This window comes from Pleurodeles waltl, chromosome 8 (genome assembly GCF_031143425.1).
Source record: "Pleurodeles waltl isolate 20211129_DDA chromosome 8, aPleWal1.hap1.20221129, whole genome shotgun sequence".
Taxonomy (NCBI): Eukaryota; Metazoa; Chordata; class Amphibia; order Caudata; family Salamandridae; genus Pleurodeles; species Pleurodeles waltl.
Window position 1 is genome coordinate 188290896 of NC_090447.1, and position 26193 is coordinate 188317088.

Genomic DNA, 26193 nt, shown 5'->3' on the forward strand with positions numbered 1-26193 from the left:
GCGCTGACCTATGTGACATGTACAGGGGGGGAAGAGAAACATCATCACTTTTCTGCATGCTCGATGTGAGTGGCCCCCCCTCCCCAACCTTGCCATGTGGCACATGCTCTCATCTGTCGTGCAATGCATTCGTCATTCGCTGCCCTCCCCTCCATCGTACATCCTCCCCACTCAGCCCAGGCATTGGGCACTATGCATTGCCCCCGTGTACTCACCTGTTGGTCTGGAGGCCCGTAGAGTAGCGCATACTGGGGGAGGACCCCGTCCACGAGCTTCTCCAACTCCTCGGAACTGAAGGCGGGGGCCCTTTCCCCAGTCGCAGCAGCCATTGTCACTTCCAGACCGAGGTCACAGCAGCACTTGCAGTATAGGTCCTCTCCTGTGGATGCTCAGGTCTCGTGTGATCAAGCAGAGAGAAAATGGCGGTTACGGGCGCGGCGGTGCGTGCCGCGGCGGTGCGTGCCGCGGCGGTGCGTACCGCGGCGGTGCGTACCGCCGGCACTCACTGTCATTGGCTCCTGAAACCCATAGGGTTCAATGTTGTCCAATGCGGCTTTGCGCCGCAGACTGCGACCGCCTACCGCCACGGTGTGCCACGCTTGCGCAATGACCTCACTTCACATTGTCACACTTCACAGGTCAGGCAGCCGCCATTTCAAGGGCCCACATGGCTTCATTCCTACTGCGTCACACATGGCTAGGCCTTGCACCGACAATCATACTAGCCATTCAATCCCGAGAGATTCGTGTACTGGGCATGCTGTGGGCACTTACCTGTGGGTTGCTTGACTCTGTGCTCCATGTTGTCCTTCCTAGGCATCGTCCGCTGGGACTTGCGAGGAGACGGAGGAATCTTCCCGTCTACAGACCGCTGGTGGACCTGTCGACAATGGAAGAAAGACACGTCATACTCACCTACAGACTCAACCGTGCCACTATACAGGAACTGTGTGCCCAGCTGGAGCCAGACCTGATGTCACCCATCCGCCAACCCACAGGGATTCCGCCTCTAGTGCAGGTGCTGTCAGTACTGCATTTTTTTGCCAGTGGATCATTTCAAACTACCGTGGCCATTTCATCTGGGATGTCTCAGCCTATGTTTTCAAAGGTGTTGTCCAGAGTGTTGTCTGCCCTGATGAAATACATGCGGAGCTACATCATTTTCCCTGAGGTGGGTGACTTGCCTACAGTGAAGGGTGATTTCTATGCCCTTGGACACATTCCCAATATCATTTATGCCATTGATGGTACCCATGTGGCTTTGGTTCCCCCAAAAGACGATGAGCTGGTGTACAGGAACCGAAAAAATTATCATTCGATGAATGTCCAGGTGGTCTGTTTGGCTGACCAGTACATCTCCCATTTAAATGCCAAGTTCCCAGGGTCAGTGCATGACGCGTACATCATGCGAAATAGCAGCATCCCTTATGTGATGGAACTGCTACAGAGACACCGTGTGTGGCTAATTGGTGACTCTGGTTACCCAAACCTGCCTTGGCTATTGACCCCAGTGAGGAATCCCAGGACCAGGGCAGAGGAACGGTACAATGAGGCCCATGGGCGTACCAGGAGGGTGATTGAGCGGACCTTCGGCCTCCTGAAGGCCAGGTTTAGGTGCCTGCATATGACTGGTGGATCCCTAATGTACTCACCAAGGAAGGTGTGTCATATCATCGTGGCCTGCTGCATGCTTCACAACCTGGCTTTGCGACGCCAGGTGCTTTTCCTGCAGGAGGATGGTCCAGATGGTGGTGTTGTGGCCGCTGTGGAGCCTGCGGAGAGTGAAGAGGAGGAAGACGAAGAGGACGACACAGACAACAGGGACAGAGTGATACTGCAGTATTTCCAGTGACACACAGGTAATAATCTACTCCTGCATTGTATTATATCTGTAACTGTAGTGGCTCTCTACTGTCTGACCTTTCACCCCAATGTATGGTAACTTAGTTGTGTATATCACTTCCTATTTCAGTGATCTGATCCCCACGGAGTGCCCTGTGGTTTTTTTCCCCATGGACTACTGCTGTGTGACACTGGTATGTTGTCATCACAATGTAACTAGAAATGTTTTGTTGGTTATATCGAATACATTTGGTTTAAATAAATAGATAGCAGAATCCAGTTGGTTAATGTGCAATAATTGTGTTTATTGAAGTTTTAAAATAGGTGTATAGTTCAAAAAGGGTGATGGGTGATGGTGGAGGCATGTCCATGGCAGTGTCCAGACTGTCGTTCCTACAGGTCCATTGTCCATATGCCTGTGGAAGGTGGAGCAGGGGCAGTTCAAGGTTGGACAGGGTGAACAAGTGGGACAGTGGGATGACATCCGGGGGTTTCCGTGCATGGCGGGGGTCTTGACATCCTACTCTGTCTTCTTCCTCGATCTCAGGCCTTTCTTGCGGGGTGGTTCTTGTTCTGCAGGGGGTGGGGTCCGGGAGGGCCGTTGCTGTTGTGTCGGGGCCTCCTGACCACTAGGGCCGGCGGAGGTGGTGGGCTGTTCTTCCTCCATGCTAGTGGCAGGGGCCCTTTGGGGGGCCACATGGTCCCGCAATGTGGTGACAATCTGGTTGAGTGCCACCACGATTGTACCCATTGCGGAACTGATGCTGCGCAGTTCTTCCCGGAACCCCATGTACTGGCCCTCCTGCATGGCCTGGATCTCCTGGAACCTGGCCAGGACCGTCGCAATCGTCTCTTGGGAGTGGTGGTACGCTCCCATGATGGTGGTGAGGGCCTCTTGGACAGTGGGTTCCCTAGGCCTGTCCTCCCTCTGTCGCACAGCAGCCCTCCCAGTTCCTCTTTGTTCCTGGGCCTCTGTCCCCTGGACGGTGTGCCCACTACCAGTGCCCCCAGGTCCCTGTTGTTGTTGGGTTTGTGGGTTACCCTGGGTGCCCTGTACTGGTAGACACACCGCTGCTTGACCTGTCCTGGAGACAGAAGCATGGGCCCGCTGGGTGGGTGCTGTGCTGGTGTTTCCTGAGGGGGGTAGGTCTGCTGTGGCCTGGGGCTGTCTGAGGGTAACCGACTGTCCAGAGGTCCCCGATGGTCCGGGCTGGTCATCAGGTTCTAGGTCGACAGAGCTGCTGTCATCACTGGGGGCCTGTTCTGGGGGTGGGATGGACAAATCTGGACCCTCCTGGCCGGTGTGTTGGCGTTCGGGCCCTGCAGGGGTAAAAGAGTATGGTTATTGATTTTGTGTGTGCCATGGCGTGCGATTTGTGGGTGCCCTTGTCCCCCAGTGCTGGCAGTCCCATGTGGGAGGAGTTGTGAGGGGGGTTTGTGGGGGGGGGATGGGTATGTGCAGTGGTCATGCTTAGGTGATGGGTGTCCATGGTTTGTGTTGGCATTCAGGGGTTGGCGTTGGGTTGGGTGGGTTGTGCTGGTGAGACATTAACAGGGAGTATGTGTGCTGGGGGGTTAGGGGTGAGGGTGGGGGTGTGGGTTGGCATGCTGGTGGTTGGGGGGGGTGAAGTAGTTGAGATTAGACTTACCAGAGTCCATTCCTCCGCCTACTCCAGCGAGGCCCTCAGGATGCAGGATGTTCAAGACCTCTTGCTCCCATGCTGTGAATTCGGGTGGAGTGGGTGGGGGTCCGCCGCCAGTCTTCTGCACAGCGATGTTGTAACTTGACACCATCGACCGCACCTTCCCCCGTAGGTCGTTCCAGCGCTTTCGGATGTCTTCCCGATTTCTGGGATGCTGTCCCACAGCTTTGACCCTGTCGACGATCCTTTGCCATAGCTCTGCCTTCCTGGCTATTGTGGTGTGCTGCACCTGTGTGCCGAAGAGCTGGGGCTCTACCCTGATTATTTCCTCCACCATGACCCTGAGTTCTTGGTCCGAGAACCTGGGGTGTCTTTGGGGTGCCATGGGGTGGTGTGGATGAGGTGTGGGGTGGTGTTTGTGGTGATGAGTGTGGTGGTGTGTGGTGTTTTGTGCGTAGATGTGGTGTGGGTGATGATGTTGGGTTCCTGTGTGTGTTGTGCTTTGCGTTCCCTGTGCTCTCTCTCTGTGTATTGCGCCTTGTCTCTGAATTTCGATTTGTGGGGGTTTGTGGGTGATGTGGGTGTGTGTTTTATATGGTGATGGGGGTGTGGGTGTGGTGTGTGTATGTGTATCAGGTGTGTGTATTTCGAATTGTCCACTGTGGCTGTGTTTTGTAAAGGTGTGTGTATTTTGAGCGCGGCGGTGTGTACCGCCAATGGAATACCGCGGTTGAAAGACCGCCGCGTGGATTCGTGGGTCGTAATGGCATGGGCGTGTTTGTGTTGGCGTGACGTGGAGGTTTGGTCATCTCCAGTTTATCGCTGACCGCTGATGAGGCGGGCTTCAGTGGATGTCGGGTTTTTGGTGGTTTGCCAGTTGTGGGTCAGAATAACCGTGGCGGTTTACCGCGGCCGCGGCGGAATGATGGCGGTCTTCTGACCAGCGGTAAGAGCCTTTTACCACCAGGTCAGAATGACCCCCTCTGTCCGTATATTCCATCCTGAGACTACTTTGTAAGCCATACATGACATGATATCTATAAACAACAGCCGTTGCCAAGAGTCAAAAGATTGGCCATGCAATATGTTATGTGCACATGTCAGAGATTACCATGGACAACGTCTCTTAGGGCTTCATTGAGTCTGGGGATTAAATATCTGCATGTGTGAGACCTCCCTGGACAGTGTCACAAGAGGGGTCTGCTTCACAGAGGTGAAGGTGCCATATTAGAGGGTGAGTTCTTCTATCCAAGGGGAAATTGCTGCTATGAGTGTTCACAGTTTAGTGATCCTGCCCTGCGTGGTAACTCACCCACAACTGTATGGCCTCTGATACAAGGGCAGAGGCTCTTTGTGAACCTGGCTTCTTGTATGTTATGTGTGGCAAATCATGTGAGAGTGTGGCCATTTGTTTGACATATGTACACCATGGAACAAGTTAACCAGTGTAGAGACATAGGTAGTCCATGCTCAGAGCTGACATGTTTGGCAGCCGCCCATGGGATGTGCCACTCCAAGTCTGTGGTTAATTATAGTGGAGACTGGGACCTTTATTCCTGTTTCACTATGGAATAACAGAGACTACAAGACCCAGAATTCATCATGACCATCTGGCCTGGATCAGCACATCAGGAATGGATCTGGGAATTTTGAGAGAGCTCCATGATCACAAATAGTCTTTCTCATGACTCAGACTAACACCTACTGGTCACATTCACAATGTGTAGCCATTTTGCATTTTGTGTAATAGATAATGTATCACACATGCAGGTCTCATGTACCCCGATGATGACATGTCACTGTCTCTTGTCAACTCTACAGGTATCTTCCGAGACATATGACATGGAGTGGCTGCCAATATGTGGGCAGGTAATGTTATTCTAACACACACACCCTGCTCCAAAGGTACATCAAGGCCTACCCTGCAGCACACAATGAATAAACTCCATTGGCCGTATTCTTCAAAGAGCTCCAGGTACACCCATGAATGTGCAACTACTCTGTGCACCCCCAAGGCACTTCTGTACTACAAAAAGGGCAGCAGAAGCTTGTGCTGCCCTTTCCGCAAAACAGATAGTGCTGGTTTACATATAGTGCCTGCACTAGCACCAGTGGGTGTCCACTCATTAGCATGGGGACCTAGCCCCATGCTAATGATGGAACCCATTTGCCACTGCACCCATGCCACAGATTAGATGCGGGTGCAGAGGTAAAGAAGCTGTCAGGAGGTGCACTTATAGTGCACCACATAAGAGGTGCATACCCTGCTGGGAGCCCCCTGGAGGGGAGACAGGTGGTTCTACGGATCCCACAGCCATACCTTTGCAGGTGGGTGTAGTCACTTACTGCACTTGCTTGCAAGGGCATCACAATCCCCCTCAAATGTACATGTGGGTTGAAATCAGCACAGTGCTACAAGGAGTGACTGCTTTAAGACAGCTTCTTCTTCCACTTGACTGCACCGCCCCCAGGACAGCCCAAGTGTGTGTCTGCTGTGGGGCACTGCATTCAATGTAATAGGGCAAACTTTCCTGCTCAGTATCTTTTTTAAGCTCTGCTGTGGTGCAAACCGAGAAAGTGTGTCTGATGTGTAAAAAGGCCTCTGTTACCAATGTGGACAGCAGCATGTATCTGTTTCTCTGGGCCCACATATTGCCAGGGCTACCTATACATCACCCCCTCAGTGAGTATGTCCATATCAGCATAACTGACTGTGAGGGTGCCTCATCCACAGGTCATTCAGCCATCATGGGTGAGGTTGGTTCAACAGTGCAGCAGGATGGCAGAGGAACCTGCTTGGAAGTGAGGCTGTGTGATCCTAGACCAATGTTTATTTCACTTTGCCTCCCCTTCCCTCATAATCACAAATGAGTAAACCTTAGAATCCAGGACTTCAGGATGTGTGCTTTACATAACTGTATCCAGTGTCAGGTAAAATAGACCATGATGTTGTTCACATTCATTGGGAACACAGACCAGAAGAAGAGTGCACAGCAGAAATGGCTGACCTCATAGTCCACAATGGGCAATGTTGTTCCGTCTGGGGGGTAGTAGAATGAATGTTACCCATAGCTTGGTTGATAATTGTGTATATCAAACATGTGCTCTGCAATGCACTGACAAAATCAGATGTGCAAAGATGAACCAGCTCTGCATGTTGTGGAAGACCCTTTACAAATGAGCAGATACCACATCATACGTAGGATGCATGATGCCCCTAAAAATGAAGGTGTGTCCAAAGGTAGTCAGTGCAGGACACACTAGTTATTTCCATCATGTAGCTCTCATTAACCTCCAAATACATGTTTGGCTGAAGGGTGATACCTGGTTGATATGAGGGCTGCTTCTAACTTGCAGATCACTGGTCCATACCTCTGACATGTACATGTATAATAATCACCATTATCCTTTGCACTTAGTTATGGATATGTATGTTATATTACAGGTGCTGCCAGGCCTACTTCAGTGATGCGGATGACACCATCCAGGGGTTTAGGAGACATCCTGGCTGCAGCAGTCAAACCCACTGCCATCTGTTCATCAGGCAATATGTGCCATATGGTGTTGTAGACAATTGATACCCTACCCATGTACAATAACCAAATCCTTGTGGAATGGGGTGAGCAGATATTGCCATTTTAGCATTACATGTGAAGTTGGTGTGTAAAATGTACCCAACATAATCAGTGATGTGGTTGTCAAGTGTGCATATTCACATATAAATCATGCAGAACCTTAACTATGGTGTCACTTCTTTCACAAGCTGCTGGATCAAGGACCATATCTTCTGCTACACACTCAAGGAGCACGGTCCAGCAGCTGACATCAAGGGGGATCTCAATACCACACAGTGCTGTGGTTGGAACTGGTGAATTTGCTTTTGCATTGTGCATCTGTATTGAACACCTCAATGCCACAGTGTAAGCTGTCTCATGTAGGTGTACACAAACCAGGTCACATGTGAAACATACATTGATGTGAAGATAATTTGACTCAATCCCTGTGTTGCACCACATGATATAGTAAGGCAAATACTTAGCCTGTTGCAACCTCAGGTGGTGAGGACGATGAGTCCATTTAGAGGTAGGACGATGGTCCAGTGGTGGGCGATGGGCAATTCCCGGGGGAACCCACTCCTCTTCCAAGCTACCTTGTCAGCTGCCAGAACTGCATGAGAGGAAGAGGAGGAGGAGGTAGAGAAGAAAGAAGATCAAGCCCTGATTCCAATAGATATAGAGGTCGATGCCCTGCACACTATTGTTGGCCCATGTAGCATTACATCAAAGCCTAGATCTGCTCTGGTCAACATAGCGCTTCCTCTCACACCCGGATTGATTGTCCATTCCTCACACACCCCAACACAACCATCATCTCCTCACAGCCCTCACATCTAGGTCAGATGTGTTGGTTCCCCTACACCCTCCTGCCCTGACAGTGCCTCCCAGGCCTTCTCTCCAACATGTGAGGTACATGCCAGCCCTGGTGAAGAGCATGTAGCTGCTAGACAAAAATCTCCCCCTCACAATCTCCCACCTGCCACCCTGCCCCCTGCTGGTGGGCATCCCAGTCGCATCCGAGGCCCTCCCAGGTGGAGAGGGCTGGCAGATATTCATGGCAGAGAGCAGGAGGAGGATTTCTTCCAGCAGCTGTCAGATGTGGGGCAGGATATTTGTGACATAGGGGCTACACTGTTTGACATGTCTGCCTCATTACAAGACATGCACCAACTCCCACAGTTGGTGCACAGATTGACCTAGGTCTTGGAGAGAATGCATACTTCCTGGAAAGACATGGGGAAGAGGCTGAATGGCATCATGGCCTTACAGAGGGACAGGAGTGCAAGACACCATGCATTGGCTATGAAGATGATGGAGGGCATACTCGAAATGATCCCAAGTTAGCCTTCAGAGTCAATGAATGGAGGGGAGCCAACACATCTACTTGCACCATATCATCCCCCTCCCCTGGTTAAGAAACCTGCACAGGGAGCCCATAAATCTATGCTAGCAACACTCCCCTTTCATAGGCCCCCCACTGCACAGTCACGTCCTCCCCCTGAACATGGATCACTACCCTTTGTCTTGAATGCAGCCCCCTGTCAATGCACCACCATCCCTGTCCACAAAGCACCCCACCCGTACAGGGACCACCACCTCTTGTCCCGGAAGCATCCCCTCTACAGGGACCACGTCCCCCTGTCCAGGAAGCAACCCCCTCTATACAGGCAAAGGCACCATACCCACCTGTACCTCAGAGCCCCAGGAAACACCCACCATCACAAAGATCCTCACCACCAAAATTGAGAAGGCACAAACAATATCCCCTATGAGCACTGTACCATATTTTTGCACAGAACAATGTAAATAAAATACATATTCCACATTTAAAGTGAGTTGAGTAATAGTTGATGATGGTCAATTTCTTATTGTGGTTGTAGGCCATACATTTGTTGATACACTTGGCAAATACATGTTCATTAGTAGAACCATCTGTGTACAGAGGTACCATAGTTCCATACTTTGATTCCAGCAAATACAATGAACTATATGACAGTGCGTTTTTTACAATATAGATATGATTTGAAAGAAAAAAAAATACCATCCACTGGGAAGAGAGAAATGAAATCAAACAATGCTTTTCATACAGAATGGGCAGGACACTTGAAAGGGGTTGGACAAAACAAATAAAACAAGTCAGGAAAGATGAATCAATCTATATACAAGGACTAAAACAAATGTCCAGGCAAGTTATGTTGTCCAGTCACACATCATCCTGGTCATCCTCCCTCCCAGTGACAATGAGGTCCTCTGTATCTGTAGCCTCTTCCTAGCTGGCTGGTGGAGGACTGGGACACATAAGGGGATTGGGGGAAACAGAGTGGCAGAACGAACAGGGAGACACATCGAGAAGGGTATGGGAGGGACGCTGGGACAGGGCACACATCATGGCTGCACTCAAGGAAGTGAGGGTGGCATTGAGGGGGGCCATGGCACAAGCATTTTCTTCTTGGGGCCTAGGCAGTTCCTTTATGGATCTGATGTAGAAGCCAAGAGGACGAGCCATACTCCCTCTCAGATGCCACCATCCCTTCTTGGGATACAGCCACATGGGTGACATAACAGGGAGGGGTTTGGGTTGCACATGAGGGATTTGAGGTGTTGGGGATAGGTATGCTTCTTGGGGCACTGGGGCAGGCACTTGGAGGTGGACAAGTAGCAGGGGGCACAGCTGGGACCCTCGATGGACTGAGGGCCTCAAGAGGTAGGGAGGGGTCAGAGTCAAGCCCAGGTGTTGATTCAGCCTGTCTGGGGCCACCTTAGGTGTATGATTCCTCCCCCCACGGCCAGAGGGGTTCAGTTCAAAGCCCCCCCCTACAGTGTCCGCAGCCTCCACCCGGTCTGTGGCTGATGTTGTGTCCATCTGGGTGGTCGCTCTCCCCCTGCCTGAGGATGTTCCAGGTCTCTCCTCCTCCTCTTCCTTTTCTTTTGACAAAAGAGCCTGTACCCACTGACATCCCAAGGATGCCCTCCTCTCTCCCTGTTCCTCTCCCTGGCATTCCTGGCCAGCCAGGTTCACTGAAATAGAAATGACTACATTCTGTACCTGATGTACACATCAGGGCATGGCACATAGGTACATGAAGCAAGTGCTGACTTTGTTCTCCTTTGATCTCACTAACCAATTCTGGGTGACTTGGATCTCAAAATGTATGTGTACTATCACTGTAATGTCCTGACACTACTCACTCATTGTCATCTGACACAATTGTGGGGTGTACACACTTCTGTAGTGACGAAGCCTCACCTTAACGTTATTGCAATACTGAGGTCCGATTCACAAAAGGAAACAAATATGTTTGTTTTAAACTTATATCAAATGTCTGAGTTTACCTTTCTAAATTGGGCCCAGTGTTTCCTGTCGTTGCTACCTAGTCATCTTCCAAAGTCAGTCTACAAGGAGATGGACACAGTCTGGATGGATCTGTCCACACCTAAGCATGTATCTATAATCATCCTGTAATGTGCAGCCTCAATAGTCTTACACGGACTATGCATGTCATCTGATGTGTAGCGTGGTCTGATTCCACACAGATGGTTGAACTGGCCTTGGTTATGGCCTTTGCTAAGCTGTTGGTCTATGTATTGGAGGATCACTGACACCTTCAGCCAATCTACATGGCAGGTGCCACATTTGACATGCAAAGACTGCCTGCTGGTGCTATAAATCAGTTTGCCTGTGTGCATAGTTGGTATAGCTAGCTAGATGTTACATTTGGCATACGAGCCACTGTTGTGGAGACGTGTGCATTTTGTTTCCCTTGTAAATGCTGGTACAATTCTGTGTGGGACAAGCATCCCAATGTCAACCTTTACTCCAAGATACATGAAATGATACATTACACTGACAAACAATACACACAAAAAACATGCATGATACTGCATTCAACACCCAAAAAACATCTTGACTCCACATTGGACATTATCTGGCCCATCCCTTTGCCACTACAGCCAGCAGTGATTAGGCCCTTGGTTCACCAGTCATGATGTTGGAATTGCATTTCTTCCTTCAAATGCATGAGTGAGGCCCATGATGTACCCTGGTTTGTGCATCCAATGTGCTCCAATGAGGCATTTGCCTTATTACTACTGCAGCAGTTTCTGGGATTATGTGAAAGGAGACATGAGAGACACACACCAAAAGCATGCATGAAGCCGCACCCAACACCCAAAAAGGTTCTTGACCCCCACACTGCACACTGTCTGGCCCTTTGCTATTGCACCCAGCAGTGATTAGACCCTTGCCTCACCAGTCATGGTGTGGGCATTGCATTTCTTCCTTCAAATGATTGAGTGAGGGCCTTTTACCCAGTAGGTTTCAGAACACTACAAGTCCCAGGATGCACCCTGGTTTCTTCATCCAGTGTGCTTCAATGAGGCATTGGACTGATGTCTGCTGCAGCAATTGCTCAGATTGTGTACATGGTGACATGCCACATATGATGGTACAGCTAGGGCACCACTCACATCATACTAGCAGACACACATTGCAGTCCATGCACTTACCAGGCCTCTGTTGCTCCAACTCCTACAGCTGGTCATGGATGGTCGGCCAGGCTGTCCTCAAGACCCTTCTGTACAGTGGCGTAAGGCGCGGTTCATGCACGTGGGGCTAGGAAGATTGGCCCTATAGTTCTGGGGCCAGCATTTCAGGTCCTCTCAGTGCTTGCGGCATGTCCTTTCCCACCAGTGGTACACGCCCACTGCAATGCAGAGCTGCACAATGCTCTCCTGGAGTCAGGCGTGCACTGCACTGCTCAGCTTGTCCTTAGGCCACCCATAAAGCTAAGGGTAATTGTCCAGCACCCTGAAGCCCCACTTAAAATGTCCAATTCAGCCTCACTGAAGTGGGTGCCCTCTCATCAACTTCCTCATCCATGTTAGTGTCATTTAGGGTACACAGAGCACCAGGATGGCAGAGGATCCTATCCACACCTTTACTGGTTTCACATTGTGCGGTTCAACCACTAGATATATAGGCTTCCCCTCCTCTACACCCACCTTATCAGCCACAACCCCACTCCCCAAATGCAAACCTTCTGGTATCAGGGCGCCCCTCATCCACATCATTACGTTAGCAGTAGGTTCCTGGGATTTTGTCAGCAAGTATTCATGTCATGAACTTCCAAACAAGTTTTAACTACTCCTCTGTATGAGAGACTTGGGAACATAATTATGAGCCCCTCAAGCACTGGAACATCACTCTTTTTGCGATGCCAGCTGCGCACACTAGTAAATCATGTCTATGAGGCCATGGTAAGCTACTTCCATGGTTTTGAATGGTCTCCTAGCTATGGAGTGAGTAAAGTCTGCACAAATCATTGTGTTGCCTTACTCCTCTGCACTTGAGTGATGTTCTTTACACATTGAGGGGGGGGGGTGTTCCCACACAACACCTATGGATTGTGACACTTCCAGAGAGTGACAGAACCATTTACACCTGGAGAGGTACGAATGCCTTACACCTCCTGAGGTGAGCCATGATGACTTGTAACATATAGACTTGCTGTATTGACCTACACAAAATCTGCCTACATGAGGACCAGTAGGAACCCTCAGGTAGGTAATGTACACATACATTTTGAGTCGACCTTTCATTGGCCAACATGATGTGGTATACTGTTATAAGCCATCATATGGAGTTGAGGGGTAAAAGTGATATTAGACACACAGTACATGCTGCTGACATTTAAACCACAGTTTAGGAGCATGAGCATTTGGTAAAGTCATATTTAGGTATCCTTAAGAGTATCTGACATCCGCACAGTGTGTGGTGGCTGACCAGATGTCACACCCATACATGTTGCAGAGGTCACTGTAGGCTGTGTCTTTCTGGACAACCTCACAGGGCCTACAATGAAATATGTGATTTCAGTTTACATTCTAGTTGACACGTGAAACACAATATTACCTAGTTCATTTCAGAGGTTTGGCACATTTTATAGATTAAGGCCCTCATTCCTACTTTGGCGGGCGGCGGTCGCCGCCCGCCAAGCGGGAACCGCCAGAAGACCGTACCGCGGTCAAAAGACCGCAGCGGTCATTCTGACTTTCCCGCTGGGCTGGCGGGGGACCGCCAAAAGGCCACCCGCCCGCCCAGCGGGAAAGCACCAGCAACGAGGAAGCCGGCTCCGAATCGAGCCGGCGGAGTTGCTGGTGTGCGATGGGTGCAGTTGCACCCGTCGCGATTTTCAGTGTCTGCCAAGCAGACACTGAAAATCAATGTGGGGCCCTGTTAGGGGGCCCCTGCAGTGCCCATGCCGGTGGCCCCACGACACCCGTTCCCGCCAGCCTGGTTCTGGAAAACCGCCAGAACCAGGCTGGCGGGAAGGGGGTCGGAATCCCCATGGCGGCGCTGCTTGCAGCGCCGCCGTGGAGGATTCACAGATCCTGGAGGATTCACAGGGGCAGCGGGAAACCGGCGGGAAACCGCCGGCTTCCCTTTTCTGACCGCGGCTTTACTGCCGCGGTCAGAATAGCCCCAGAAGCACCGCCAGCCTGTTGGCGGTGCTTCCTCCGTCCCCTTCCCTGGCGGTCTCGGACCGCCAGGGTAGGAATGACCCCCTAAATGTAGTGCATCTATGAGTTGACTGATCACAAAGTAGGAGTTATTGCCCTCTCCTGGCCATATTTAAGTATCAGTTGGTGCTGATAGTATGGATTGTTGTGCTCCGTGACTTTTCCTCCCTGATGGTGTACGAAACTCAGTCCCATGTGTGACTGTACTCTGGCTGAATGTGACAACAAAAGGGAAAGGTCATCAGACACAACTAAGATATTTGAATACGTGCAACCTGTCACATTTGTGCACAATTGCGTCTACATGGCAACAGCAGTGGTAAGTGAATGAGGTGAATGAGGGACATTATCCATTGCCATTTACCAGTGTTAAGTAGATGAGGCAGGAGCCATTTGTTGGGACTGAGGAACTGGAAGTTGAAATTGCCACCACAAAGGATTATGGGATGTTGTAGTGCAATGGACTAGCTGAGACACATGAGGGTCAAACTCACCATGCACTTTGCACATACTTGAGACAACATTCATGGTCACATTTGTGGAGTATCACTGACATTGCTCATTTGGTGTAAGTGTTAGTATCATCACATATTACCTGGCACCATATTGAGGTCATCTCTCACAGGTAGCCCATGGAGTAGGTGGGGGTCTATGGTGGAGCAGACGTCCCTCTCAAGTGGGGTGAGTTGGAGGCAGTGCAGGGTTGCAGGTGGCATTGATAATGTGCAGGTGCATATAATTACAATGATTCCGGCCCCCAGTGTGGATGACCCGCCCCGTGTGTTGACGTAAAGATATTAGTCGTAACTTACCTTTGTGAATACTGAAAGGTCCTAAACTTACACTTTTGGTATAAAACGTAGACCAAAAGTCTATATTTGCCTTGTGGATCAGGCCCATAGAGAGAAGTGCCATAATGGATCACTTTGATAAATGTTCCATATAAATCAGAAACCACTCCTCAGAAAGGCCGAGAGAATGAAGAACAGGGGAGGCTGGGATATCCACACGCACTCTCTAAACTGATGTCTGCAGGTAGTGAGCTAACATGTGACATCACCACTGATCAGTATTCTGGAGACTGAACTCGAGCTGCAAAGCCGGGAATTTATTGAGATTCCCATTACTGTACAACTGATCCACTGATTTCAGCCCCTTCTACCTGCAGGCTGTCCAATAAATCGGGTCCCCCCACCACCACACAGTGTCATGGGAGCCCATTTTTATGATGCAGCAATGGCGACAGGCCACTCAGTTTATGTGCCTCCTTCCAGACTGTGGCAGATATTGGGTGTGTGGTTATGACACGATCGGTGGTGAATAGGTACAACTGGAGGGGCAAATTTGAGCAGCCCAGGAGGTGTTATTATAAGCATGACCACAGTTGAGCCTCCTATCACTGGCATCTATAAGGGGCTAGCTGTGACAACATAATTGCCAAATTATACAGTTTCATGTGAGGCCACCGGAGGCCACAAGCTGCCATGTCGGGCCAAAGCCCAAGCACACGGATTCTGAGTTTATGCCCACTCCAGACATATGACCAGATATCTGCGTTGATACTGTCTATGAGCTGTTAAATGGGAGAGCAACATGCTAAATATGTAGTTGAACCTGGGGGGACTGACACTTTGACTGTCTGTAATTTACCTCAAAGAGGTGGGTTTAGGCAAGCCCACTTCAAAAAATTCAGTTTGGTCTGGGTTATCAGGGCTAGCAGGTGGGTGCACCAATAGAAAACTTGTTCATGTGTGTAAACCTCAGTTTGACCAAGGCTTTCTTTGCCCTTGTCATGAAAAATTAGTTCAGACTGATTTTCATTACCTCTTGTTCCTTCTGTATAGCATGGGTGGGTGAAACAGTGTATTGCACTGTGAGATCACGGGCAGCTGTTTCTTGGAAGAGTAGTTACTCCCAGCTCTTATGCTTTGCTATTGCAGATTCCTGCATCATTAGTCCCCCCAACCTTGCCTTACCAGCTGCTCAGACCTCCACCTGGGAGTCTACAGAACCCTAATTTTCAGCAAAATAAAACATGATATAGGTATGAAGATGCGCCTTGTTTTCCGGGCATTTGTAGGCAAATGCCTTCATCTGCAACCGAACCTGGGGTATCGGCTTGAGCCCACAATTCAGCCTAAGGGGACACTGGACAATGGCCAGAGAGGCCAGCCTCCAGCACCTCACAGTCAGTGACGTAAGATAGCAATTGCCAATTACAGAGGTACTAATCTAATATGGGACTGGGTTTCATGGGGGCAGGAGTAAAAGATGTACTCCTTATCCTTTGGGTAATATAAACACCATACATCTATGAAGGTATGACCTCCAATCATATACTTCAGGTGTGCTCTATCATTACGATTGTGAGCATCCGGACATCCAGTCCTGTCAAAGGTCAGATCCAGGGCCGGATTCCAGTCCACCCAGGAGTCTCGAGTGCTGTGTCAGAAAGTGGGGCTTTGCTGAGGTTGAAGCATGAATAGATCTAATGATAAAGGTTCTATATAGAGCACATAATTTTGTGAGTACCCAACGATCCCCCAATGACCCTTCTCAATAACCTGTCTTCTGTTGAAAACAAAATGGCCACCTCACATTTTTTGTACAGCCCTTTAATAGAAAAGTCTCTCCTCAATGGTTGACTGTCCTACTGCTACTAATGGCTGTGCCCACCCATTCTCGCTTGAATTTTGATAATTTGCCTGGGGACAGATGGGTCTCTTGCTGCAAAGCTGTGTTTACTTGTTTCACTCCAAGGTAGTGAAGGATCTTCTATTGCTCAACATAATGGGACAGACCATTCACAGTCATAGAGATCCTCACCAGTGGTGTGGACATTTCGTGAAGTTTCTCTGAGAGGAGGGGGGTCAGGTAGGGTAGGCAAATTCATGTGTGTAGGGATATAGGATTGTACCAGTTGATTTAGTAAGGGAGGGAGTCTATCAATCAAATAAAGGCCTGAGAGGTGTAATAAAGATGTAATAAAGTGGATTGAGCCAACCTACCATGAAGACCTACTGGGGAGGGTCGAATGGAGAATGGGCTCGGATCGTGAAGGGGTAAGAAAATGTGGGGCAAGGAAGACACTGACAAGAAAGAACGATGTCTAAGGGTAAAACTAGGGGTTGAACACCCTCGTTTGGGCCTAGAGAAAACTCCTGCTCTGGATGGCACCAACCTAGTGACCCCCTGCCAGTATGCCCACCGTGTGGAGAACAGGGCTTGACTAGGAACAAAATATTAGAAAATGGGTCTAAGTGTGGGGCTCACATTGGTCATCTCCGTGGGATCAGACTGGCAACAATCGAGGGTCTAATTGCATCCTCCAAGTTCAGGGTCAATAGCACCAAAGCCAGGAAACACAGCCATCCTGGGATTCCCCAGTGCCAAGGAGACCTTCTCAACATCGGCGGTTAGGAGGGGTGAACATATAAACATGTCCAATTTACCAGTGGTTTAATAACAGCTGACCACTCATACAGTTAGTTTGAACAGGGCCCCTAACTAGTTCAACTTACACTCAAATAAAAAAAAAGAGAAAGGAGAAAACAGTAGAAAGGCCAATAGCTAGCAAACATACTAGTTTAGCATTCTTCTCTTTCTCTTTCATCTCCTAGGCCTTGTCTTAAGGGGGATCTTGATTTGTCTCTATCTCTCTCCTTGTGTAAAGCTACGACAACATGAAGCAGGCCAGCACAATTGGAATCTGGACAGGTCACACCTCCACTCGCTGAAGTCTAGGTTAATTCTTGGGGTGGTTTCCAAGGCAGGAGAGTATCATCCAACCCAGAGGAGTCTGTAGCCCAGGGGGAGGCAATATCCATCATAGGGTCAACCAGAGAATATAGGAAAAGTTCAAGGTCCCCAGGGTCCGACAAGCTCCATGTTTTGTTTAGTCACCAGCATGCTTGCAGGATCCAAAAGGCAATACTTGAGATCTCTACATTTCAATTGAGAGTGAAGGGTGAGAAACCTCCTGTGTTTGTGTTTGTAGAACAGTCTGCTGAAGAGGATATGCGATGATTTTACAGAAGTAAGGGCCCCTTCATCCCTCTTGCTGCCTGAAGTATGGATCAGGTTTGCTGATGGCGCAATGCACATGCAATGATCTGTCAGGCCTGTTGGAGTGGCCCCTTCAGTGTGAATGAACCTGGTAGGCCTTCTGAAATTCCAGGGGCAGCTGCAAGTTTAGAATTGTTGGAAGCATAGCAGAGAGGTAACTGAGCATATCTTTTGTTCCAACTCATCTTTTATGCCATAAGTGCAAAAGTTGTCCCATCTGGCTCTATCTTCAAAGTCATGTCTTGTGGCAGAGAAACTCAATGTCTCTCTTCCAGCCTGGCAGGCAGCAGTATTTGGGGTCCACTACAACCATGATGTGGTCCAGTTTATTGTGGGGCGTATGAGTGGTGGATACCTACTCTCTCATTGATTTCACTTCGGATGTGAGATTGGACTTTTGGGGTGCATTTTGGTGAGGGTGGCGCCGATGGACGATAACTCCTTGAGAAGTGCCTTTGTATTGGATCTGACAGATGCTGGGAAACAGCCTTTGAAGTTGTTTTGGAGTGAGCAACAACCTCGGAATACAGCAATCACCAGCCCCAGGACTTGTGCTGCGGCACATGGGCCGTGGAGCTGGGGTATATTCTATTATCGCTAATCTCCCGCATCATGGTTAAATGTGAGGGGTGTAGTATTCTGTTGATGCAAGAAGAAGGTAGAATCCAAAGATCAACATAATATATGAACAAGCTTTAGTTACTTGAGAAGTCCTGATGACTCAGGCAGTTTTAGTGGAGTGTGGTTTGGGCCCATTAGGCACTTGTGTCTACAAAAGGGAACACAGTTAGGTGGTCCTCCAATTACACACAAGAGGTTTAAGCAGTATAGAGAGAGGAGTCTGGTAGGTGATCTTAACCATACTTGCTGCTCTCTCTACCTGCCCACAAATTATACATCCACTCACTGTTGAGTGAGTATGCTCCAGAAGCCCTATTTCTAAGGGACACCTGGCTTTCTGAGGATTCTTCCCTAGATGTAGTCTTGGCTCTACCCCAAGATTATTTAATACATCACCTAGATAGGCCCCATTCTAAAGGCGGGGGAGTTGCAATCATCTATAAAAATTTGATAAATTGCCTCACCCAACCCATTGCTGTATCTGACAGTGAAAGTTTATTTTTTTCCTTAGCAATCAGCGCTACGTTCACATTCTCCGGAATTCTGATATACCGTCCTCCTGGTCAATATGGGAAGTTCCTACAGGCTGTACCAGAATTGGTTGTGGATTTCGCCTGCAGACACCCCAACTTCACCATCCTGGGTGAATTAAAAATTCATTTAGATGAGGTTCATAAAACAGCTAGTAAAACTCTTCTGATGGATTTGGCAGTCTTAGACTTTGCACAGTTGATCACTGGCCCCACCCATATCAAAGGTCACACTATTGACTTAGGCCCATATTTATACTTTTTTAGCGCCGCATTTGCGCAGCTTTTTGATGTAAAAGCGGCGAAAACTTAAAAAATACAATTGTATTTTTCAAGTTTGCGCCGCTTTTGTGTCAAAAAATTACGCAAATGGGGCGCTAAAAAAGTATAAATATGGGCCTTAGGGGGTCATTCCGACCCTGGCGGTCCATGACCGCCAGGGCCGGGGACCACGGAAGCACCGCCAACAGGCTGGTGGTGCTTCCTGGGCTATTCTGACCGCGGCGGTAAAGCCGCGGTCAGAAAAGGGGAACCGGCGGTTTCCCGCCAGTTTTCCCCTGGCCCAGGGAATCCTCCATGGCGGCGCTGCTTGCAGCGCCGCCATGGGGATTCCGACCCCCTTCCCGCCACCCTGTTTCTGGCGGTTCTTACCGCCAGGAACAGGATGGCGGGAACGGGTGTCGTGGGGCCCCTGGGGGCCCCTGCACTGCCCATGCCACTGGCATGGGCAGTGCAGGGGCCCCCTAACAGGGCCCCACAAAGATTTTCACTGTCTGCTTAGCAGACAGTGAAAATCGCGACGGGTGCCACTGCACCCGTCGCACCCCTGCAACTCCGCCGGCTCCATTCGGAGCCGGCATCCTTGTTGCAGGGGCTTTCCCGCTGGGCCGGCGGGCGGGCTTTTGGCAGTCGCCCGCCGGCCCAGCGGGAAAGCCAGAATGGCTGCCGCGGTCTCCTGACCGCAGAGCGGTCATTCGGCGGTAACCGCATGGCGGCGGTCAGAATGACCGCCTTAGTGTTTAGTAACCTGTGGAAATTGAAGAGAAAATGGAGGAAAACCTACAATGATGACTCCAAATCAGAATGTAGAAAAGCGGTTAGATCTTACCATATGGAAATTAAATCTATGCAGGCAGCCTATTACACCTCTAGAATAGAACAATTCTCCAATTCCCCCAATGAGATTTTCAGTATGTTTAAGGAAATGACTCATGAACCTGTCGCTACTGACCTAAGGGAAGCATCTAAAGAACACAGCAATAATCTGGCGTGTTTTTTCCAAAAGAAAATCCTTAACATTCAGGCAACTTTTCCTAATAATCCATCTCAAGAGTCTAAAAAGACATCTCAGGCTGAATATCACCCCTCCAGACACACTCCCTCAGTCTATCAGCCTATAACAGGAGAATTACTTGGAGATTATTTGTTAAAAATACAATCAGGGTCACCTTTGGACCCTGCCCCTCTGTCCATATTAGCTCAAGGTGGGGATGATGTAGCGCCGGTTCTAAATAATATTCTTAATGACTCCTTCACAGCTGGTAAACTACCACAAACGTGGAAACATGCTGTTATCAAACCTTTATTGAAAAAACCTAAGCTGGATGCATATTTACTAAGCAATTATAGACCTATTGCTCTTCTTCCTATAGCATCCAAAATAGCTGAAAGACATGTCAATAAGCAAGTTACAGGTGTTTTGGAAGAACATAAGCTTCTGCATCCCACCCAGATGGGCTTCAGACCTTAACATAGCACGGAAACTGCCCTTTTGGCAGTGACAGAAGAAACTCACCAACAGCTAGATGCAGGTGGCTATGCAGCAATCATTTTCTTAGATTTGAGTGTGGCATTTGACACCGTGGATCACAAAACCCTTCTTCAAAGAATCACTGAAGCGGGATTTGAAGGCACTACTTTCAACTGGCTCTCTTCTTTTTTGGAAGATAGGTCTTTCCAGGTTTTGGATAGGTCTTTTTTCTCTGACATCTATCCTTTTAACTGTGGGGGTCCCCCAGGGCTCTTCCCTGAGCCTCACTCTTCTTAACATTTATATGTCCCCTCTGGCTAAGATTGTTGAACCCTATGGCCTATCCTTAATATCTTATGCTGACGATACTCAGTTGGTTTACTCTTTTACCACCAATGTGAACTATGATCAGACCGCTCTAACTTCATGTCTCCCAGACATCGCCAGTTGGATGTCAGACAGCAACTTTTAAAACAATGGCGAAAAGACTGAGGTAATGTTGGTCTGTAATTTTCCCCTACTTAAATCCCCCATCTCAACCCAAGAAGAACTGAACGAGCTTCCCCCTCCAAAGGAAACTATAAAAAGTTTCGATGTCTAGCTTGACTCTTGCCTTATGATGGAACATCATGCAAAAAAACTGGCGGCCACCTGCTTTAATCTTCTAAAAATCCTCAGAAATCTTTTCAAATTTCTTCCTTTGCCTGCTAAAGGACTTATCATTCAGGCCCTTATATTATCTTGTTTACACTAGGGGAATGTCCTGTTTTTGAGCTCTTCTACTTGCGTACTAAGGAGATTGCAGGTAGTGCAAAATGCAGCAGCCCGCCTACTCATGGACATCCCTATAATTGTATTAGTCAAACCAGCCTTAGCCTTCCTTCACTGGCTCCCTATCTTGCAAAGGATTAATTTTAAAGCTATGTGTGTTGTGCACCGAGCTCTTCATGACAAGGGCCCGGCTTTTCTCAAGCGTATTATCACACCCTATATTCCTCGGAGATCCCTTAGATCTTCATCTGCTGCTCTAATCAACAACTGTTGTGTTAAGAAAGCAAGATGGGGAGGTAGATCCTTCGCGTTTAGAGCAGCTAATATATGGAACTCCCTCCCCCTGGCACTCCGATTGGACAACTCTGAACTATCCTTTTGTGGAAAACTGAAGACTCAATTTTTTCCAGCATAAATTTCACTCTGGTTCTTCCTTCTCCTTTTTAGCGCTGGTAGTCCTTCGGGTAGCCATGCGCTTTATAATTCTATTAAACTTAAACTTGCTTACCTCCCTGTCTCTTTCAGAACTCAGTCTTTGCCTTGGTTGGCCAGAAGTCACATAAATTCAATCTAGGCTTCTGAGAGCCATGTAGGGTAACCATGCATTGCAGTTGGTGTTCAGTATTCTTAACAGAGCAGCTCCAGGGAATCATGTTCTGTGCCCAGTGTGCCGAGGGCCAGAAGGGCCAACACTATTAGGGTGGGCTCCCAACTCACCAAGTGAAGATCACAGAGGATAAACAGGCCCAGCTGAGGCCCCCTTGGTACACAGGCTTTGGAGATTTGTAGTATGGAGGCCCACCAGGGGGATTGGGTGCAATGCTGCCTGTGGTGCTGGGCTTGTCTCATTAGGGATCCAGCTTACCTGGCTAATTAGATGGTAGTTCACAGTGCTGTCGTGCAGCTCACTGCTATTGGCCTGGTCTCCTATTGTGTAATCCCAGAGCGGGAGGATGGGATACTACTACAGCTGCTATATGGAGCCAGGAGAAGAGAAGTTGCGAGTGCTGAGACTCTGATCTAAGCATGGTCTGCCTAGTGTATCCCCCAGGGAGGGAGGAGCCAAAGCCCTAATGTTTTTTCTCTTTCGCTGTGGTGGGTGAGAGGTGCATTTGTGGGGTCGAAGTGTCCTGGGCTACAGAACTGCTCCTCCATAGCCATTCTTTGGTGCAGTGGCCATCTGTGGTAGAGCCTACACCTTAGGTCTCCAGGATGCAGCCCCCTGGGAGAAGATTGCCCTGTCCTTTGTGTTGGCGGGGGCCTAGCACCTCCCAGCCGTCTGTCTGACCGCCAGTTCGAGCACTCCTGATGGCAGGACTAGAAGACAAGCTGGCACCAATGCATGACACTCCTGGAAAGTGGCCATCACAGCTCCAGGCTCTGCCTCCAAAGAATGTTCTTCCTCCCCTAAAATTTAACGGTCATTTAATGTTGGTTATTTTGTCCCTATGGATATCAGGCTTTATGCTCTTTTCTCCAAAATTGTACAAACCGGAAGAAAACCTGCAACATGGCAGAGCAAGTCATATTGGAGATCTTTCCATTGAGAGGAGTAGTCAGGCATGATGTTCTCTGATTTGCTAAGCTGATGTTAGCAGTGCAGAAGGTTTTGCAGCGGCTTTTTTTCAGTGAATTTCTGGGGGAATTTTAATGTAAAGGAAGATCTTACGACTAACCCAACTGTAACTTCATTTTAACTTTTGTTTTTTCAGCTAATTTCTGTTTTTGTAACATAAAACAAGATCTTATTACTATCCCCAACCCTCTGTGGTGGCCGACTCCTCGTGGGAAGCCAACCCCCCACACAGATGGCATGTGGCCTGGCCCTGCACTCACCCGGCAGGCAGTTAAACCTCCACGAGCGGCCAACTGCTCATGGAGGCACACCCTATATTCCTCCTTTTTACATTTTTTCCTAGTCCTGTCGGGCTGAGACAGGAGCATATGGGTCTCACTGGCTCCTCAACTCTGCCAACACACATCTATCACGCCACAGCCCAATGCTCACAACTCCGGGCTCATATTCCAACTGTCACGTCCCATACTGGGCTCGGCCTATTTAAATGAGTTGGGATGTTTCCACCTGTAGCTTAGAGTCCAGACTTGAAACTTATATATTTGTGGGAAAACAGGGCTGATTGCAGAGGCCCCCTGACTTTTTGCCCCCATTTTTCACTTTTTGCTGGTGTTTTCCTGACTCTGATGGTGCCCTGGGTTCTGCTAGCCAGACCCAGGGCCTGTGTTCTGTATAAAATGAGCATGCAAATTAGGCTAATTATAATTGGCTAATTCAACCCACCTACAAGCCCCTAGTATATGGTAGGGCATGTAGGTTTAGGGACCCCAGCATAAGTGGTGCACCCACAGGTGCACTGCTGAGGTGCCCAGTGTCATTTTAAAGGCAGGCCTGCCTTGCTGGCTGCTTTTAAATTAAAGTTACATACAAATTCGACTTTGAATTAAAAGTAGTTCCAAAGTGTTAAACTATTTTATTTTTCCATCTAAGAAGCCCCTAAGGTGTGCCCTATGTGCCCCTAGGGCTGGGCGCCATGTAACTATAAGTTGGGACCTTATAAAAATAGTTTTATAAGCCCTGGTGAGGTAAAACAGCCAAATTAGTTTTCCCCTCATTGTAGTGAATGGCCCCCATAGGCTAGAATGGGGAGACTTTATTTTAATTTTAAAAATCCCCTTAAATAAAGATACCTCAAGTTTGGAATCAAATTAATTGTCATAATAAATCCCACAACTTCCAGTTGCTGTATTTAATATAACTTGTTCAGGTAAAGAGTTTTAAACTTTACCTGAAAAGTTGACAACTTCAGCCCTGCAGTGTTTTTGCTGTTTTGCTCTGATTGGCCAGCCGCTGGCAGCCTCGCCAGGCGGCCTTGATGAGGTGTGAAGTGGCCTGACTCAACACAAAGAGATGTGCCTGGGGGAGGAGATCTTCCCTCAGCAGATGGAGAGGCAGGAAGTGGGAGGGCTGCCAAACTGGTCTTCAAAGGCAGGGAAGGACATGTGGAGCAACCCAGCACCTCCCTCACATCCTGCAAACCCAGACAATTAGATGCCCCCCTGATTAGATTAGAACAGGGCAGGAGAAGGGTGTGTTTAAGGTTTTTAGCCACACCAGTGGGTGGGCTCAGCCAGATGTAACCTCCAAAAAATCAGTTTCAGCCATGATGGATTTTTGAGGAATGTTGCTCCCTGGGATTGATTTTTGCCACACTTCCCAGGAAGTGGTCATCACAGGGGGGAGGACCCTGCACCTGATTGAAGAACCAGGATCCCCCTGTTTTTCACCCAGGAGCAAGGATAAAACTGGCAGACCTGCACCTACACCTCAGATCCCTACCAGGAAGAACTACAGAAGAAGAAGGACTGCCCTGCTGGACCCCTGACCGGAAACTGGACACTGCACTCTAGAAGACTGCACCAGCTGCACACTTGGGCCTTACCACAAGAAGGACTTAAAAAGCATTCATTCTTTAAAAATTCATATCTCTGGTTCCCCTTATCCGATTTTAATCGCTTTGGTGTCATTTTAACCATAAAATTATAATCTATTTTTATGAATTAGTGTTGGATTTTTATTGTGTTTTGTGTTTTACTTATTGGTGGCCTATGCAACCATTCCCAGGTCGGTGGATCACACCCTTCACTCATCACCCCTCTCCCGGATTGAGAGCACCCAACCTACTGCACAAACCATAGTTAATTATTCAGTTGGGAAAAACATAAGCTGTCTCAAATTTAAAATATACCAGCTTGCCATAATCATTACTTGAGCACAGACGAAAGCTGCTGGGGTCCAGATGTTCGTCTAAGCATGATAATTAGAATGGTGTGCTTTTATTTTGTAGATACTAGAGGAATGGTGGCAGCGTGGGAATAGATCAGTGATGAGCAATGACATTTTCCTGGTGAGTAGGATGCACGTGTGAACATTCACCCTCCGGCCACATTGCAGCTCCTAACGCGGTTTGCATTGTTCAGCACTAGTCAAGGTTTCCTAGGTCAACACTGTGTTGTTTGGGTGGAATTAAACTGTATTCCTTGCTGGAGTGTTGCCGATACAAATCCCAGTTGACGTCGTAATCTACACATACCCTACCCTCATGTGCTGAGGACTAAAGGATCCCTTTTCCTAGAATGTTGAGTTGGCGTCCTGACCACTGCTCTTCATTAGGTGCTCTCGGGATAGGCTAGAAACTATTTTACACTCACTTTGATTTATTAAATCAGTGTTAGATGCCCTTAGAAAATGTTGCCCCAATCCACAAAACAGTCTGGGCTATTCCCATTTTAGTTGTTATTTATTTACATGATAAACACACTGTAAACTAAGTTAGTTTTATTTAGTGAACAAATATTGCTAGAGTGCTTCAACTGCGCGTCAACCAACAATTTGTGTACAACTCTAAGGACAACAGTAAAGCTGGCAGGAATGAGGCACAGCTGGGGCTGGCATGATTTGGGCCCGCTGTTTGGGGCATAAGACGCCATTGAATCACCACAGAACTAGATATAATGAATTATCCTTTGTCAAAAGCGACCATAGGATGATCACTTAGTTGGCTCAATCGATTTGTTTTCAAGGTCACTTGGTTATCTTTTAAAAAGCCTTTGCTTTGTTTTTATTTTGTAAATATTTTTTATTAACTATACAATATGTATGATTTTCAGTGACTAGGACCACGGAAGAATACAAATAAACCACTGGGCACACTGACGTCTTGGCTGGCATGCTTCGTGATCTCTCCTATACTCTTCCTTCTTCTCCAGTGTTTTTGACTTCAGGGTGCATGTCTCCTCCAAATTGTTATTGGTGTGGCACTTCCTGTGTCCCGTTGGAGCCTGCAAGAGAAAATGGAAAATGCACACCCATTTAAAAT